Source organism: Natator depressus, chromosome 4, assembly GCF_965152275.1.
Source record: "Natator depressus isolate rNatDep1 chromosome 4, rNatDep2.hap1, whole genome shotgun sequence".
In the NCBI taxonomy this organism is placed as follows: domain Eukaryota; kingdom Metazoa; phylum Chordata; order Testudines; family Cheloniidae; genus Natator; species Natator depressus.
The window spans coordinates 45486235-45506920 of record NC_134237.1 but is presented as its reverse complement, the minus strand read 5'-3'; the positions used below and the strand labels follow the sequence as shown (position 1 = coordinate 45506920).

General features: G+C 38.8%; 1 long non-coding RNA gene across 1 annotated transcript in view; it reads right to left on the bottom strand.

Moving 5' to 3' along the window:
- Positions 1-20686, bottom strand: part of LOC141985830 (uncharacterized) — a 757188-nt gene that overhangs the window by 402382 nt on the left and 334120 nt on the right. Inside the window, exon 3 of the long non-coding RNA XR_012639029.1 lies at positions 11572-11887. This is a non-coding gene — a long non-coding RNA (uncharacterized LOC141985830). The remainder of the gene's footprint in view (positions 1-11571; positions 11888-20686) is intronic.

The window sequence follows — 20686 nt, the reverse complement described above, 5'->3', positions numbered from 1 at the left end:
ATAATATTGCATGTTGTATGTGGAAAAATATAAACTATGATTTTTTTCTGACAGTTCATTGTCTCTCTTTACTCTTGCATGCCAGCAGCAGGTATCTTTTAATTATACACTTGAGGGATAGGGTTAAAGTTGAGTGGAAAAGAAGCACAGACCTCTACAGAAATGGATTCAGCCAAAGATGGCTGTTTGCTATAAACTGTTAATTTTTACATTAAATCAGAAAACCAAAACCCAAGATATTTTGCAAAGGGAAAGTCCAGAGGGTCAATAACAAGCTGTCAGTGGGTCATACGCCTGTTTTCCCTGGAGACCTTGATTATCTGCACCATCTCCACTTTATATTTATCATTGCTATAGTAAGCAAGAAAAACAAAACAGACATGGATTATTTTTGTAGACAATTCATTTTTACATTCATATGTGCAGAGCATTTTTGGAAAATTAATCCTCTGTTCATTAGCCAGAGTTCTTCAATAATCTCTCAGCATTGCTTATAGTTTATAATGTGTAAATCAGCAGTCTTGTAAATAAGTCATGCAATGCACATATGCTACCTAAATCAAAGGGAAATAAGTTCACCTCACATTAAGCAGTAGGGGCAGTAGTCTGGCTTGTTAGAAATGGAATGTGCCCCTTTAAGGGCTAAAGAGACAGGGAGTGACTTACTGCTGCAGCTGCAGACCAGGTCAGCATGGGGACGGAAGAGAGGGGGAAATATATAGGTCCATGATGGTGCAGGAAAAGCCCTCTTTTACACTGGAAATCCAGCGTGAGCTCAAGTTTGGGAAGACAGGCGATAGTCAGGTGGCGCAGACCCTTTGCCAGGAGGTAGGAATCCTTAATGGAGAATGAATTCTGGACACCTTACAATTCACCATTGACACGGAATGTAAATTCATGGGATAGAATTTCTGCCCCAGATGTAGATGGAGGAAAACAGGAGGGGAATTGGTGTTAATTTTCCATTGTGTTTTCATTCCAGACAGCGGTGTAGATCTAAGGGCACAGTATTGTTTACTGGGTGCATAGGCAAGCTTCCAGGTTGTCTGTAAGTTCGCAGCTGGGCATCACTAGTCACACGGTCCTGAGCTGGCATGGGGGCAGAGGCATGTTATGGGGTGAGCTAATGCCCCTTCTGCACACTGTCAGTACCTGTGAGTGGCACCGGATACAATAGTAGTTCACATTGGAGAAAATGATTTGGGAATGTGTAAAGTTTGGGAATGCTCAGTGTTAAGAGGGAACTGGAGCAGACCCTGGAACTTTTTCCCAGGAAGAAAAATTGTGTGGTGAGATATGCTGCAAAATAGGGTGTGCCCGGGAGCTGTGATGTCCCCGCAGGTTGACAAGGCTGGGAAGTATGTGAAGAGGGAAGTGGCCAAATTTATGGGTGTAATTGGGAGGTTGGTAATTTCACATTTGGACATAGCATATGGAGCACCTAGGATTATTCAGGTTGGATGGATTATTCAGGATCCAACAGTTAGAGTTGGGAATGGAAACATTTTTGTCGGATATTAAGGGGACTATTAGGAGATGTCTGGGAACACAGATGGGTATGGGAAGGTAGACAGCCAAGCTAATTGCTGGTGTCTTTTTGTGGTGGATGTCCAGTGTAGGTACTCCATAAGGAAGGGATACTGTGATCAGATAAAGTGGTTTGGTAAAGGCTTTAAAGGAGCGGGAACAGAGGGAGTTCAGAGCTCCTAAGAGTGGTACAGCAGGGAGCCAACCCCCTCTTCTTTATAAGCCCTCCCTTAATCTTCATAATGAGAAGATTCAAAATGAGATCCCAGCAGAGGGTTGACTGGGTACCAGGATGGGTAAGGGAGAGGACTGAAAGAAGCCCTGGGTATATATTGAAATGATTATGGAAATATCAGTAAGGCTGCGAGTTTGTCACGGTGGTCACAGATTCCATGACTTTCTGTGACCTCCGTGACTTCTGCATCAGCTGGTGTGGCTGGCTCCGGGGCTGCTCGAGCTGCTCGGGCAACACCTAGGCCAGCCTCACTGGCTGGTGCTGGGACAGTCTCGGGCCACCATGTCCCCTCTCCCCTCAGCGACAGCTGTAGTTTGGGTGTGGGAGGGGGCTCAGGGCTGGGGCAGGGAGTTGGGGTGCCGGGCCATCCTTACCTCGGCAGGGCTCCCCAGAAATGGCCAGCATGTTCCTGCAGCTCCTAGGCAGAGGGGCCAGGGGGCTCTGTGCACTGCCCCTGCCTCCAGGCACTGCCCCCAGCTCCCATTTTCATGCCGTTCCTGGCCAATGGGAGCTGCAGAGCCAGCACTTATGGGAGAGGCAGTACGTGGAGCCCCCCTGGCCTTCCCTCCCGCTAGGAGCTGCAGGAACATGCCATCTGCTTCTGGGGAACTGCATGGAGCTGGGAAGGGAGCCTGCCATCCCCGGCAATCCTTCCCTACACCCCAGCACCAGCGAGGTTCCAAGTCACGCACTGCTTCCTGCCCCCGCCAACACCAGCAGGGGTCCTGGGCTGCCTCCCCCAAGCACCCACGGTGTCCACAGGCCGCTCCCTCCCCAGCACCTGCTGTGCCCCCAGCCAAAGTTTAGTTAGTCTGTGCAAGTCATGCACAGATCACAGGCTGTGAATTTTTGTTTACTGCCCGTGACCTGTCGATGACTTTTACTAAAAATACCCATAACTAAAACGTAGCCTTAATTATCAGCACTGTACACTTTTATTTGCCGGGTGCTCCCAGACATTTACGAATAAAGTTGCAGCCTAATTAAACCATATCTAGCGTCTCCTGTCCTTCTTCCAGCACAGCCGAACAATGAATTAGTTTAGGATCTGATAACTGCTAGCTACAGAATGTGGGGGAGATAATTAATAGGTCCGTTAAATTATTCATGGATAGTTTAAGTTTATAGATGGTTTATTTCATTACCTCCATTTCTCTGGGACTGATGTGCCATTCTATCATCCCCGAGTCACTTCTGAGAACTATAAATCATATTCTAGTTTGTGATCAATTAAAAATGTGGATCTATGAGTAAAATATTATCTACATGTGAAGTTATCAATAATATTCTAGTAAACTAAACCATAAGAGCAAGAAAGAACTTAGTGTGCCAGATTTAGAGTTGACCATACAAACTTAATTCCACCCACTGGTCCATTCATGCCATTCCATGAATGAAGCAAAGAGCCTGGGGAAAAAACAGTATGTGATCATGTAATAAAAGACTGTATCATAATGTATACACAAGAGGCTGAATTAAGGTTCCACTGGGCAACATTAAATCTCATATTTCCTAACTGTAAGAATTAAACATCCAACAATGTCAAAAATGTTCTTTTAATTTTTTTGTATGTAATTTCCTAGGATTTGGATATTTTTTTCAAAGATTAAAAACTCTATTATGTGCAGCTGTAACTATGCCCACCATTATAAACCATCATCATAGTTTGACCCCAGAACCTTTAGCACTACGACACCAACTGCTATCAATTGAACTCCCTAATTAAATGCATTAGGGAGCAGCAGGAGAATGCTGTTTTCCTAGAAGAAAGAAGTAACTAGGATTTAGCCTCTTACGTGATTTAGACACTTTTGAATGTTTTACCCAAACTGATTATACACAAACTACTGTCAAATACATATAGTAAACAGAAAAGATTTTTTCCCTTTAATCTCTTTTAGACTCTTTGGTGCTCTTTAGAACAAAAGCAGATTTTAAAAAATTCAGAGACAAGTGTAATCGTTAAACTGAGGTTGGTATAATTTGGGGCCTAACAACCACGACGTATGTCCCTTTAAATCTTGGCAAAATTCAGCTGCAGTATTTCTGCTATGTGTTTTATTCCTCTACTGAATCTGTCTGTGGATTATGAAATAGTCATGGGCTTCATCTGTGGATTCATTATTCCCTCTGTGTAATCTTTCCACACCAGTGACTTTAAGTATTATTAAATATTTAACAATAATTAATGGATCTCTCAAACGCTCTTTCAATAGAAGGCACATGCTAATTACATTCCTGCCTGAATTGAAGCAGAGGCATAGCATGTTGATGAGAAATCTAGAAGATCTCACTTAATATTTTGAACATCTAATAAAAAAAATCCTTCAAAATGAAATATTTCAAATGCTTGATTTCAGTATTAATTTTTTTCAGTAATACTTTGTTTTCTCTGCATAGGCTGTAATTAAATCATAAACTATATATCTTGAGATTAAGATAGCAATTAGATAGTCACACTGAGACACTATCAATGCGGGTTTCTTGATATATGATTACTAGCTGAAGATTTTCTAATCTGCCTTAAAAACAACTTATTAACATCAAACTTTAAAGATTTAATATCTTGATGTAAGTAAGAGAAATGTATCTTCCTGTTAATATTTTTTGCCCTCAAGTCACAACCTTACTTTGGAAATATATATATGTATCAGACCCTTAGATGCTGTGTAGAGAGTCAACAAATCACCAGTTGAACAGACTGTTTATAGCTGCTCAAAAATCAATTGCAAATGTTAACCTGAACATTTGGTAGTGATATGGTATCACTCAAGGATGTTGTTTCGCATAAAATAATATTCCCCTTTCCTTGATCAAACACTCCTAAATGAATTATACAAATCAATATTTATAATAGAACTGGGAATCATCTTCTATGGCAATATTTCAGAGCCTGACATAATATCGGTCAATTTCATTATCAACAAAAAAACAACATCTCAATAAAAATGCTGTAGGAAGCAAATATTCAGGGGTTCTCTCTTCAAGTTATTGGAATTCACAATTAAAATCTGATGACTCTTTTGCACCTGTGAAACACAGACATATACAGAGGTGTGGACATAATGTATTGGCAATAAAACGATTCAGTGTACAATTTGAGCTGAACTGTGGTGCAAAGATTTGTTAATAGTTTCATGAACAAGATTACAGAATTCTGAAAAAGACCTCCCAAAAGGACACGTGGAGTTCAGCCTGCTTTTTCAAATCACTATAATTGAAGCCATTGTTTCGCTAAGTGTTCTACAAAAAGATGTTCTTGTGCAGAGTAATTGAAATACATTCCCTCACCAGTCAGCCATCTCAAAAGCATGACTGAAACTGACCTACTGAAATTGTAATTGTAGTTTTTTCACAGTTCTGCAAGAAGCCTGTTTACAATGAGCCAGCTACTCAGGTGGTGTAAATTGGTGTAGTTCCACTAACTCCCACAGAGTTATGCCAACACACATGAGTTTAGGATATGGCCTAAACTGTAGGCTGTAAGCTACGCCAATTCTCTTTTTGGTGGAAGCCAATCAGCAAGATTTTTTTCCTTCTATGGCACACGACTGCAATTTACCAATATCACAAAATAGTTGGTCCTATCTAAGATCACAGCGGAGGTAACATATTGAAGTTATGCATTCAGGTTTTCACAGTTCTGAACTCAGTTCTCTAACTGTTCTGCGAATAGATGTGTTAGTGTAATGCAACTCTGTATGCCAGCATGGTCAGACTTGTCAGAATCGTAACTGAAATGACACACTGAAGTTACATAGTTTGGGTCAGATTGTAGATTTTAAGTGGGGACTACCCTGTGCACTGCAGGGAAGCGGGGGGTACTTCTAGGAAATGGCAGCAGTTCATCAGGAGACCTATGATGAATTCTCAGCAACAATGAGAATTTATAGTATGGTTCCAGATGAACACATATAGGAGTGACAAATTACTGTTTGCTGCCTGATTGCCCATGACTGGAAAGGAGAATGGTCTATTAATTAAAGGTGGCAGAAGCATTGGAGGCAACCTGTCCTTAACTGCAAACAGAAATCATAAGGTTGCATTGGAGGGGAATTGTTGAGGGACAGAGGGACATGTGACTCAGTGGGTCACCCCTAAGTTCAGTTATTTGATTGAACTTTCCAAAATATGATTTTTCACAGCCTCCTCACTGTTATTTAGTTCCCATCCTTAGATCACTGTACCGTTTGCTCTATTGAGGTTAGCTTGTAGTAACTTTTACTTTTTTCTAAATGCTGGGGTTTGCATGTTTGCTCAGTTTACTTCTAATATTGTACAGATCACAAAAATCAGTGACATATGGAAGGCTGAGTGAGAAACGGGCTGGCTTCCCTGCTGTCAAAACTATAGCACTAATAAATAAAGAATAGCCATGATGTCCTTAGCTTCAAACTTGCTTTCCTTGTTCCAGCTGATTTAAAGTCATTTGCATCCTCAAATGAACCACTTACTTGGAGCCTGCCTCATCCTTTGGAGTCCAAAAGATGGAAGAGAAGTGGAAATTGCTATGACAGAACCAATAGAACTGCCACATACCAATCTCAAGTGAAATTTAACATGGCCCGAACTAAGCTCCTGATCTTTCTCTTCCCAAACTGTAGCTTTCCACTTCTTTCTCTATCTCCACCCTCCCTGTCACTCAGACACACAATCTGAGCTTCATCTTTGAGTTGGCCCCCTCTATTTACTTTGCACAAAGGTCACATCCAAAGCTTGTCACTTCTTCCTGAGCAACATCGCCAAGATACAGCTTTCTCTCTCTGTCTACACTGCCATAACTTGCATCGACTACTGCAGTCTCCACCTTTCTCACTTCAACTACTGCCCACCTTGGCCCTTCAAGTCCATTCAATATGCTGCTGCTGCTAAGATAATTTTCTCACTCATCACACTGATGATGTCATCCCATCCCACGCCCCATTCAGGTCCCTCCATGGGCTCCCTGTCTTCCACTGTATCAAACTTTCTGTCCTCACCTTCAGTGTCCCTCACAATCTAACCCCCCACCCACCCACCTAAACATCATACCTTCTTATTACAAGATTGTCTTCCACATTTGTTCTGTCAACTATCCTCGATTGCCTGCTTCTCCCAGGCTGCCCCTTATGCGTAACGTGCATTAAAATCCACAGCACTACCATATTGCTCTCCTCCAAGTCTGTCCTTAAAAGCCACCTTTCTTGCAACTCAGACAGAACCCTGCCTCATGATAACAAGTAGAGAGATGTAATTCCTGCTACTGATTGTCTTATTACATGTATAAATTGTACACACCATTCATCTGTACTCAAATATCCCACTAGAACTGCTACTTAATCCTCTGTCCCCTCTTCCTGCTTATTTGTCTCACCCGCCTGTTGTCTCATCACTTCTTTGGGGCAGCGGCTGTCATTTTCTTGATGTTTGTACAATAAGACCCTGACATGTTGATGCCTCAAGACATTACCACAATACAACTAATAAATAATACAGCAGGGGAGATGCCTGCTTTGAGCATAGTTACAGTTAATGCAGTAACTCCCCTGCTGACTCTAATGGGAGCACTACTGGACTCCTTAGATATGAATGTCTCGAGTGTCAAACATTTGGTGTAAAATCCTATTCCCAATGAAATCGTTGGCAAAACTCCCATTGACTTCAATGGGGCCAGAATGTCAACCTTGGTTTCTGATAATTTTCTATACAACAATGCTTTAATTTAAAGTTAACTCAACAGAATGTAGGGGTTTGTGGTTACATTTTGTTGTCCACAGTTCTGCAGTCAGATTCATGAGATTATTATTATATTTAAAATAAACCCAGACAGCAAATGTGAAAAATCAGAATGGGGGTGGGGGGGGGGTAATAGGAGCCTATATAAGAAAAAGACCCAAAAATCGGGACTCTCCCTATCAAATTGGGACATCTGGTCACCCTAGTTCTGATTTCATGAACTAAATAGATGTGTTCACTTAAAGGAGGAGATCAGATGAGAAGCTTTTGGGCCTGACCGTCTCTGACTATGACAGGGAGAATTGGATCATGAAGTGCTTTGCTGAAACTTGTTACTTATTTTCAATACTCTTCTCTAGCTTTTAATTCTTTTATGTCTATACGCCTAAAAATTGTAAGTGTTGAAACTTCTTTGCTTTGGTTTTCTGTAGAATTTTGTGAACCTTGTTAAGTGTTCATATCTGTTAATAACAGATCAGAGAGAGATTGATTAAACTTTATGTTCTTTATAGTTAATGGAAAGAATATTAACTATCCCTAAATTTTGTAGGCTAATTTTTAATGGGCCTTTAAAACTGCTCCCAGACATGTGTGGGTGTATTTGTTTGTGTCTGGAAAACCCAAGCGCCTCCTTGTGAGTATATACATATGCCTATGGTCTTTTGTGCATACAATTTCCTATTATGAATGGACAATGCCTATTAAATGTGCAATCAAGGAGTAAAATCCTGGATCCATTGAAGTCCATGAGAGTTTTGCCATTGACTTCCAATGAGCAAGGATGTCAACCATAAGCTTTTTCTGCTCTAATAGGATCACCTCCATATGTTGTGGGTATATTTTTAGAGGCACATGTGTAAATCTGTCACTATCTCCCTTGGAAGTTCAGCTGAAATGAAAAGAAAATACTAACACAAATTCTTGTCTGTCACAGATCAGCTTCATAAGGCCAGGAGAGATGGGACCATAGAGAAAAGGACATAGCGGCTCTTTCCTTGTTATTTTACCTAGGGTAATACAGTGCCTTTTTTATTCATTTCTCTTTTATTCACACTCTGAGTGTTTGTCAATCAAATTTTCTCAGTCATTAACCATTCATTTGCTATTCTGTAATTTATTATGTTATTCGTTTTACAAGACAGAGTGCAAGGTTTCTTGCTTGTCTGTTCAAGTCAGGCATAATGCTTTATATTAACCTTCACAAGTCTTACTTAACTTGTCAAGAACATTTATCATCTGACTCTCAGAGGCTGTCTGCACATTTTTTCACTTTTCTGATATTGTTCATTAGATTTCCTCCCCTACATTTTTCACACTGTAGTAAATAAGGGATTTGGAGTGCATGTCTAATGATCCATACTGTATACACTTTACGGTTGCATGGGCCAACATATGATATCAGTAGGAGGTGCTCACACATTTCCATTGACTTATCAGGTCTACTGAAATCATATTGACTAAAAAATTGCTAAGGACACCGTATAATTATGTTGAAACAATTCAAGACTTGCCACAATGCCTTACAGTTATACAGAAAGCACTACTTTTATCTGATTTACAATTTGGAAAATATAAAATAATACATACCAGGGATGATTTTGATTTTGTTTTAGTAAACTAAAATGCAACCACTTAGTTTTGGACAAAACCAAACCCAAGACTAAGAAAAAATAGGCGCATAAGTCCCATTTTCAAAAATAAGTTAGCTACTTAGGGTCCCAAGTCACATTGACTTTCAATGGAACTTAGGCTCCAAAGTCATTTTAACATGTTTGCAAAAAGAAAAGGAGTACTTGTGGCACCTTAGAGACTAACCAATTTATTTGAGCATAAGCTTTCGTGAAGTGAGCTGTAGCTCACGAAAGCTTATGCTCAAATAAATTGGTTAGTCTCTAAGGTGCCACAAGTACTCCTTTTCTTTTTGCGAATACAGACTAACATGGCTACTACTCTGAAACCCATTTAACGTGTTTGAAAATTTTGCCACTGAGGCCTTCTCTTTAATAAACCAAACTTGTTCTTTAATGTTTCCTTTCCATAATAAACACCAGATATTTATGTACATTGACCATAATGTACTAGTTTGGGTGCCTAAAGTTGGAGTCCTATAACATCAGTGTTTAAACTCTGATTTTCCGAGGTACGGGTTACCTGCAATTCTCATAGACTTCAGCAACTCTGAAAATCTACCTTTTATTTAGCCTAAATCTAGCTCCTAAATAAATTTAGAAGCATAATTTTAGGCATCTACACTTGACAATGTTGGTCTTACTTGCTGTTACTACTAAATAGTATAGAAAAGTTATACAACAGTTCTTTGAACTCATGTTGACCAATAAATGTTTGGCACTGAAAATAGAATAGAACACCAATAAAACACCAGAAAACAAACTTCAAGATCTGATTAGCTAATGAACCAGATAAAAATGACAATACAGGGAAAACTTCACAGATATTTTTGTGAATATCCCTGCTAATTTGTTTCACTGTTATCCAGGACCCCTTTATTTGCTCGTGCAGGTGAGGAAGTTTTATTAGCCAGAAATTTCATGTAAACAAAAGCGCCACAAATACAGGCATAAGAAACATTTGAGAGAACATTTGCAATGAAATTGCTCCCTCAGACATTTAGACAATCTCTATTATTCACACAACAGACTCAAACTACTGCAAATACTCATGGATAATTTGAACACATTAAAAAAGACTCTTCCTGTTTATAAAGCGAGTTGTATGACACGAATAATAACTAACACATATTAAGAAACCAGCCACTGTTAGCTGGCCGCTTTACTTTGAATGGTCTCTTAAAGTATGTAAGTATGTACTGATCTCTCATACGGATCGAAGTGCTCAACTTTAGGCACTCAAGGCACTGAAAAATTTGGTTGATTTTTTTAATTATAAAATTAATTAAAATGTACTACACAGAACATATGTATTTTGTAGCCTTTTTAATCCACAGCTGATCCATGGCTATTTTAAATGTTTTAAACGAAAATAAATAAATACATAAATAAATTCTGTTTTGAGGGCTAAATGGGACTTAAATCAGCATAAACATTCTAAGGGCCTTGTGTTCATGGCATAATTTTACCCACAATGCCAGATTCTGACCACTTATACCCATACAAACTCATTTACTTCATCAAGGTAGAATGTGGCCCACACATTAACGAACAGTAATAATATATTAGTGCACCTTCTATTAAATCACACAAAATTGAATTTCCTTATGCCCAGGAAATGAGCAGATCTCATTAATGTAATAAAAGTAATATATGTGAAAGTTAAATTGGGGTGACAGGTGATTATAGGTATAAGTATCATACTGCACTTGTACCATCATTCTTTAAATATTTATTTTGTTAGCACACTGACAGTAACTGTAATCTATCTAGTTAAGCAATAAGTTCTTAAGCAATAAGCTTCCAAGTACAGCTAGTTGGAAAACTGGAGCTTTTCCCATTAGAATTTTTAAATTAAGAAGACAAAATGTTTCAGTCAAAAATATATCAATTTTTCCACTGGAAGCTTCAAACTTATTTGAAATGAAAATTTCCATTTTAAGTGGAAATTTCAAAACCAAATGAAAATGTTTGTTTAAAAATTTCCCAGGGAACAACTTAATTTTTTAAGTTATGAATTAACATTTTCCCCATGAAAATTTTCAGTTCCAGCAATAGCACATTTTTCAGAGAGAAAACTTTCCATATGAAAAATTTCATCCAGCTCTACTGCTGAGGCTATCACTGGTAAAGAAACAGATAAAAAAGCACAAGTGTTGACAAGCAAAAAAAAAAAAAAAGAAATAATAATCACAATGTCAATATTATAGGTTTAATTTTAAAGATACAACAAAGACAATCCTTAAGCAAAGAATTAACGTTGCCTGTGATTTGAATGTGACATTTCTGTCCATTCATTTTGGTCACTTTATAAAGTATCACTTCACCAAGGTCAATATTTCAATTAATTACAAAAATATGTTTTAAAATATGAAATATTAAAAAAGTAAAATCAAGTATAAAAGATAATTAAAACAATGTGTTTCTCTCAGATGTTTCACTATTGATCTCAAATGGTCAACATACCTGGGAATTTTAGCTGTGTAATCCAGGCCAGCCCCCTCTATTTTCCTTTCTTTGCAACGTATGTATTTTCACAGTGTGATGAAAAGGCATTTTTGCAATATGCATGGGGCCCTCCTTCCAGTGTGAACTCTGATCTCTTATAGTCAGTGCAGTAGCTGAGACTCATTATTTTAATCTGTGTGCTACAGTTTCAGTTTAGGAAAACAGTTGCTTTCATTGACTCCATCTGGCAAGTTGCTTGTCATTTTAATAGTTACTAGTTCCAAATTTCCCCAAGCCTGGAGGATGTTTGAATTCATCTGCCTCAATGGCATACCTAACAAGAAAAAATTTTAAAATATACAGTTTAATGAACTACCCAGTTACATTTCCATGTTTAGTATAATGTATATATAAATCAGAATGTCTGGAACATGTTTTCAGTCTCCTTAAGGTTATTAACCTTTTGTTTGGAATTGTTTTTGCGTTAGTTATTCCTCTGTAATCATCTGTAATGTTTTTTTTTCCAGTAAACTACAAAAATGTTAGACTTAGGCGAGGCCTGAATTCTCCCATCCCAAGAAGCACAAATGCAAGACATTCTCAAGAGTGCAGAGCTTCCTTATGGAAGTAGGGTTCACCTGTGGCACCATCCTCCCCTACTCTGAATCTCATGGAAGGCACTCCCCAGGTCCTGAGTATATGCTGAGGGAGAGGCGGCAGACTGAATGGAGCATCCCATTCCCCAGCCTGCACAGATAGCATAGCCCCAGTGCAGTTCCCCATCTCTGGGTGCTCTAGGGACAGCTACAGAAGCATTTATTAATACTGTTATTACAGTTAACAATGGCTATAATGCTATTATTATTATTTGAGGTAAAACTTTTTTAATTGTCATTTTTAACCATTTTGAGATCAGCTCTAGCACTTACACTTGCCCCTCAGATACCCCACTCTCTGTTACAACTGCACATTCTAATAAAAACAGACTCTGAAATCTACAAGCATAGGGAAAATTCCATCCTTGTATAGGTGTGTTTCTCCTGTTAATTTTCAAGAGAAGAAAGGGACCTTTATCCATTCTGTGTGCACATTAGCATTGATTTAGAGCAAAGAAATATTATTTTTAACCAGCAAATACACAAGAAAAAAATACAGCAACGGAAAAAAGCAATAGCAAGAGATGCAGTTGTCATGAACAACTTTTGTAAAACTACATCATGTCCCAGATACTCTATATTACAGAACAGTTTGTTTCTGTAACCTGCACGCTTTATTGGCAAGCTGTTGATCTATGCAGTTGTAAATATGACAGCATCCTTGAACTACATACTGATTATGTGCCTCAGAACCTGAAAATCAGATCTTGCCTTCATACTGTAAACATTAACCCCCTTCCCCTCCCCCATCACCCCCAGAGTAGCCTAAACAAATCAGTCATACAAATATTTAGGGTGAAATGGAGCTTCACAAAACAAACATTTGCAAGAATTTAAATGGTGTATTAACCTGTTTTATCCCTTTTGTTTGTTTTTTTGTTTATTTTACAAATATTCTCTTATATACTTAAGATTAATATATTTGGGAAATTGCAGTGTCTCTCTGTAATTAACTTACATACAAATTGCACATATTTCACTGCCTTCATTAACTTCACAGCCATATGTGTCTCTGAGATTACTAATTAGGGGAGTTAATGGACAGTTTTTTGCACTTTTGCGATCTGCCTTTTAATTTTTTTTAAAGTCATCCCCACCATACTCCATGCCAAAGAAGAAGCTTTTGTTTTGTGTGCATTGATACAGTCTCTTCCTCCAGAATAGAGAAGTCAGTGATGTTTCAGGTATCAGAATAGCTCTAGAATTGTTTTCCTCCCAAAGATTTGGTGATAGAAAACATCATTCAATTTTGTAAAGTTGTCCTCACTTTATTTAAGACTACTGGCAGTTCACTGACAAATAAATATTTAATTTCGAAACAAATATTTGTCTCATAAAGTTGTGTACTATAAAGAAAACTTTGCAAGATAATTTCCCTTAAGCCAGTTTTGCTTACAATATACGAACACTAACAATGAAAGAAGCAAGAGTGTTTTCATTTTCTGCAGTAACAATAAAAGGACTCCACATTTTAGTGAACCTTCAGGGTAAAAATGCATATCAGAGGTTCTGCAAGCTTATGGATAGGTCATGGATTTACCACTAGCCCTGAGTAAGGGGTAATAAATATATATTTGTACTGCCCCAGGAGCAGACGAGAGACCAAATTGCGAATCCCTTCTATACAGAGTCATTCCCACTCTCTCTGGCCCAATTAATATTTAACTATTTAATGAAAGTGGAACAGCTTCAACAAGAAAGATTGAATGAGTCCCACATCAAAGTATCCTATAAGGGGGGGAATCCACGTTCAAATAGGTTCTCTTAGTGAAGCAGAGGGGTGGAACTGAATTGGCTGAGTATCCTAACCACTGGGCTAAATATTGTAAGAGAAGCTAATGCCTCTTCCTTCCCACCATTCTGTGTGCAGGTAGGCATACTCAGTGCACACCCACAAGGTTGGGCCCTTCAGTCAAGATAGGTGGGGGAAAACTTGGTTTGAGGATCATGCTGAGGCTTAGGCATGTTTGGACACTTGTTTGAGACAGCAGCACATATGCCCAGCGGCAGAAACTTAGCCAGCTAGGGAACATTTACAATGAAAATGTAGGAGCTGAGTGAGTTTAGGTGCCTACAGGGTTATTTGGCAGCTGAAAGGGGGTTTTATGGATGGCAGTGGCACCTAAATCTGAGACTTAGGCACCTAACTCCCTTTACGGACCTGACCCTATAGCAATAAACACTTAGATCCAGAAACTGGTGGCTGCCTAAGGACTGAGGACTTGTAACATGAGGAGTCTTTTGTTTCCAGGTCATTAGATTAAATGCAGCCAAGGTCAGCAATGACTTAACTTTACGGCAGGATGAGTCTGCTCAGTGCCCAAAGTGGTGGTCACAGTCTATTTCCCAGTGGATGGGTGTTCACAGCACGAAACCAGCCCCCCAAAAACAGACAAATTTTCACCCTTGTTGGCAGTCTCAACAAATAAGCCATGGACTGAGTGGACCTGGAAACTCTACTTTGCCATTCCTAGAGGTAATCCTTCCAGCTCAGGACTAGTAATGTGGCATAAGAATAATGCCTTCCTTCTGTCCTTGTCCTACCTGGACAATCCATAAGTAGTGGACTTTGGTCAGATATATCACTTTAGATTACAGGGATAGCAAGCCAGTACCTTCAATCCTTTTTGTTCAAAAAAATAAAGGAATATTCAACATCACACAACACTGGATATTCTCTCTCCACGCACACACAGAGAATCAGAGATACACAACATTGTAGAAAATTGTAAACCTTCTGAACACACTTATGCTTGTGATCACTAGCTGGCTATCAGTGATGCTGTTAGATCAATACAAGATATAAGCAATTTTTGAGAGTGATTTTTGGCACTCATGTTCCAAAAGAGATAGAGCTGTTGCAGCTTTAGGCTTTCATCAAATGTAAATTGTAAGCTTTGGTACACAGAAGGTTAATGTTCTACAGCTTAGCCCTGGAGCAATGTATGAAAATATATAATAAGAGACTTCAGGAAACCCATCAAAGCACTGCATGTACATTTTTCACTTCACCAACTACTCTGATGGTAGCCACTAGATCTAATTTCAGCAAGTTTGTGTTCCTGACAGCAGTCTCATCAAATTACAGAATCTTCCAGACTTAGTTGGCACCTTCATCTCGGCCTTTCTATCAAATAATATGCCTGTTGCCTTCATCATGCAATCCTTAATTATCTGCAAATCAGCAGACTGTTGCTTGTGCCAGCAAAGGAAATGAGGAAAGAACAGTATTCTTTCCAATGCACATGGCTGGACACACTTCAGAAACATCTGATTTGATTCCCAGTAACAATATTCCATTGATGCTCATTTTTACGTAAATCTATGGCTTCAGGCTCTTTTCCTAAAGAATTAACTTATGCATGTACATATTAAAATCTGGATGATTTTTTTCTGTAACAGAGGTGCTGTGATTTTTATTTCCAATTTTCAGACTGATGATGCTTGGTGGATGAGTATTACGTGTCCCTAATGCCAGTCTACTGTGCATAGGAAAGGTGAAGAGGAGAGGGTGAAGATTGCTTACCAAAGAAGGATCTTGTGCATAAATCTCATGGAGGTTCACACAATATTTTATTCCAATCCAAGACAAAGGTTTTCTAATACCTCTGAATCAAAATGTAAGCGCCAAAAGAGATCAAGGTCAATGTAGCAAACTAGGCAATCCATCAACAACCTAATTACGTTCTATTGACCCAGAGGGAATTTTAGAAGCAGCACTGCTACCTCTGGACGCTGGAACAGCATCTATCAATTCCTGGCCTCTGAATCTTGTCATTATCTGACATCCCCGCTGCTAAAACCACTCCATGGGAATCTTCACCTCATTTTGGTTAACTAGAATTATTCAGACTGAATGTCAGTATCTAACCTGAACTGCTCTGGGCTAAATTTTAGCTGGTTGTATCATATAGGGGAGTTTTTTCAATCTAACACCCTACCTTCAGTTAAAAATAAAAATAAAGGTCTCCTTTGAAATAGCTCTGTAGCACTTGCCCATTCATTGTACTGCCTTGCAGGAAAGCTGGGCAGAGGAAAGACCCGATGACTCCTCTCTGTGCTGGTATTACAAAACAAAATAAGCAAGTAGTTAAGGGAGTAAAAATGAAAAGAATAAAAATGGAAAAATATGAATAAAAACTTTTCTGTTGCTATATATGATAGCTGTACTCTGGTACCCCAGGGGTATTTTTTATCAGTTTGTTGGCCATTCAGATTGTAAGCTCTTTGAGGCAGGGACTTCTCTTATGACTTTCTGTAAAGCACCTAGAATACTTTTGGGTGCTATATGAATAATAAATAAGTAACCACATTCACATTCATGGTTCGTCTCGTGAGAGATGTGTTTTGGGAATGCCCTCCCACTCCAGGTCAATGGAGCTGCCTTCTTAAAGGCTGCACACCTATATGGCTAGGACAGCACAAGAGGGGAAAACTCAAAAATGTATTGGTGTGGGGAAAAGAACTGGCAATACCAGAATTGTCTTTAGCTCACAGTCTGATTTTGCAGTGGTGAAGAAAGCAGGCAATTGGAAATAAATTACTATTAAAATATAAAATAAATGGCACATTAGGTCCAGTCTGAGATCTGTGATGCACTATTGCTGTGAACTTTAAAAAGCACTCAGCTGCTACAACTGTATTGAACTGTACATGATGCATTTCCTTTTTTGTTTATTATCTAATGCCACAAATATTCCCTCACTCCACATCTCAGCCACATGTAGGAAAACTTATTTGTGATGCAATTTAAATGGACTACTAAAAACAACATTCAACCATTTGGAACTGAAACATTCATGAGATACTCAGGGAACAATGAAACTAAACTTTTTCAGCTGCCCTAAAGGAGCAAGCATCAGGGAAACACAAGTTATAACTAGGAACTATTCTACTGTGTATTAAACTTTTGTTCTTCATTTCCCCCTTCTTCTTTCACTCCTATTACTTCATGCGAAGTGCCTTAATTCTCATCTTGCACCATGTTCCTAGGCACTAGAAAGCCAACACCTACCTAGCTCCGCTCTTCAGTGCCTTTGTAGCAGTAGCACTTATGTTAGATATGTGCTCTGTACTACTTAATCACTGACGAAAGTGTTAAAAGGACAATCAATTTAGAGATTATATTTGCCTTTTTTTACCTACTATTGTTACAGCTAAGACCTAAAATTACTATTATTGAAAGATATTAGAGGGAAAATGTATTTCAGTTTGATTACTCAATGTATATGAGAACAGTTTATATACAATTTCCTTGTTTCACCAGAGCCATCTTTCCTATTTTTGTTTTTCACACAAAATGGAGGAATAAAACTTGGTTTTAAATCATAGAAAAATGCGGCTGAAAATGATAAAGAGGGTGGGGGAATTCAGAGGCAGGTGCATTACTTGAAACTATTTAAGGTTTGAAATTGATAGGACTTCAAATTGATTGTTTCCATTAGTTATCTCACAGTGAATGCAACTGGGCCAAATTGGAGCCCATGCAAGTTGTTCTGCTTCTATTTGATGAAAGTACATGGGAAAAATAAAAAGTGATATATTATTGCAGCTCATATTTTGGATTGCACCTGTATTTTTAATCTAAAGATTATGCTTGAATTAAAGAGCAGCCTGAAAGCTGCTAATGTAAAATAGATTTGGTTAAAATCTTATTTTCTGCATGCATTCTCTTAAATAAAAATTTGAATCTGCTTCAGATGAGTGTTTGCTCTTTTGAGGTCATTTGGAAACACAAGTATTTACATCAGAAATCTGATTCTAAGAGATACATTCATCCAATCAAGGAACTGAAACATACTATGTAACCTGTGAGTCCAATCAACACAGCTCGGATTTAAAATATCAGATATTTGCAATGTATTGTATACCAAATTCTACAGATCAAGAATTAGTAGTGGAAATACAGTGAGTAACTTCAAATAAATAAATTTGAGAAAATCATTAAAAAATCCAAAACATTTTCTTGATACTTTAAATATTTTGGTAAAGGCAATTCAAATCAGTAATTTCTTTCAACTTTCCGTAAACTACTGATTCTTCAGAACTTTTTTGTTTAGCTTTTTTAATTCATCCAAACCCTCCCTGCTAGAACAGTTCAAAGGGTGCAATTTCAAAAAAAGCCTGATGAATCCAATAATTCTTGGGCAGAGTGGGACAAATTTGTTCTTGATGTAACTCCGCAGACGGCAGCAGAGTTAAACTAGGGATGAATTTATCCTCCTGTGTCTGTCCCGAATCCAAGCATCACTATTGCCAGAAATTTCTGGAGAACAGGAGTTGTAGTAAATAATCTGCTGAAATCCTGGAGCCTTACAATTCCAACAGTAACACAGGTGGCTTTTTTTTTTTTTTTTTTGCCCTGGGTGATTTCCACTGAATACGATTGATTTCCTGAAACAAGAGACAGTCTTTTGCTGCGGCACAGCTGGAATTCGAAGGCACTAGGCTTGCCTGGTAGAAGATGGACATTCTTTCTTTATCTCATATTAAAATGCCACATATTACATCAGGACTGATGTCTGGCTCACTAGAAGCTGCATTATTTGAATATAAAGACTGAAAGCATAGTAATAGAGATAAGGGACACGGTACAATTTTGGAACTCAATAAAATTTGTTGTGATCTCCACAACATAGGGATTCAAAACCACATTTCATATCCTAGACCAAACTTCCCCAAAGTTTTGAGGTATTCAGATTTAGAGTTTAGGTCCATCCCTCCATACGATCAAATAATCTTCTCCAGTAAATTATAAGATTTACAAATGGCTAACGCTGTGATTCAGAGGTTTAAGTCTTTCCTTTAAAAGTGTAATAATCTGAGTTCTAAATTTTGTTCCATACTAATCAGGGAAGGGATAGATACACAAGGGTGGCCATTATTATTAATTATTTGTATTGTGGTAGGGTCTCTGGACTCCTATCATTGATAAGAGCCCCACTGAGCTAAGCACTGTACAACACTTCACAAAAGCCTCTGCCCCAAGGAGCTTACAATGTAAGAAAAGGGTTCCCTTCTCCCTCTTGATACATGCTAGTTAGTAACTCACACTGACATGTGACATGACAAGGAGGCCTATTGCACTAAATTTTCAAAAACCAACTGTAATTTTGTGCCTGCCATTTGTTTCCTGTCCACAGTCATTTGGGAAGCAATACTGTACGTGCAAATGACTGCAGATGTAAACGATAAAATATAGGACCCAAATCCTCTGATCTATTCAGTGCAGCTGCAGGAGGGGTTGGCAAAGAGGTGGCTATAAACAGATAACACTAGTGAGGAGGAAATAAGGATAATGGATATAAATCCCTTCAACTCATAATAGCTATAGCAAAGCTTGACTAAACCACAAATACTCTAATTAGTATTGTTTAGAATATATATAACTTGCATCCACTCTTTGATTTAATCCCGAGATCTGAATACATATTGTACATATTATTAAAGTTGTTCACTTAAATCAGTTCTGTACTACATGAAGCACAATACTTGACGTGTATGCTGCATATCGTACTTGCCTCTCAAAATATAACTGTGTTGTCCTGTCATATGTTTTATATCATATCTTTAAGCTACCCTTGGGCAAAATCCAATTATAAACAAGTTGGAAAATTTAGCTGGCGTGGTGAGCAAAACATATAAATATATGATTTCACAATGGATACCAAAACACACAGTGCTTCCTCATAGCAGTCACTTTCCCAGACACCTGTAAGTTGGCTAGACCTTTCCAAGTGCTTCAGATGACTGTTAAATACACTTGTTTGTGGATTTCTCAATGTAAGTGTTTCAAGAGGTTTAATATTAATTTAATTTAGATCTCAGCTAGACTGGCCATGTGCAAATGAGAGATTTGCAGAAAAGGTTAAACCCCTATTATGGGGATGTTGTGGTTTATTGAACTTTTCTAGAGTATTGTGGAGAGGGGAGAAGGTTTGTCAAATATTAATGGCCAAACATTTTATATTAAAAATATGTAAAAGGGTTTGGCTGTAAGGAAAGGAAAGCAGTAATTTTTTGAGTACATCTAGGTCTATGACAGGGGTTCCAGCGCTCGGCCATGCCTAGAGATTTTTAATTACTGCTGCTGACTCATTTGACGAGCTAAGTGCTATTAACAGCAAGCTACAGGCATAGGCGACGACTTCTGCTCGCGCCGGTAGGTGCTCGACCCCCTCTGCTCTGGCCCCAAATTCCACCCCTACCCCGCCCCTCCCACCTCTGTCCTGCCCCCATTCTAACCCCTCCCCCAAAGTCCCCACCCCAACTCTGCCCCCTCCCTGCCCCTACTCCGACTCCTTCCCCACCCTGGCCTTGCCTCTTCCCTGCCTCCTCCCCTGAGTGTGCCACATTCCCGCTCCTCCAGAGCTTGCTACACCGCCAAACAGCAGTTTGGTGGTGGGAAGCGCTGGGAGGTAGGCGGAGGAGCGGGGATGCGGCATGCTCAGGGGAGAAGGCGGAGGTGGGGTTGAGGG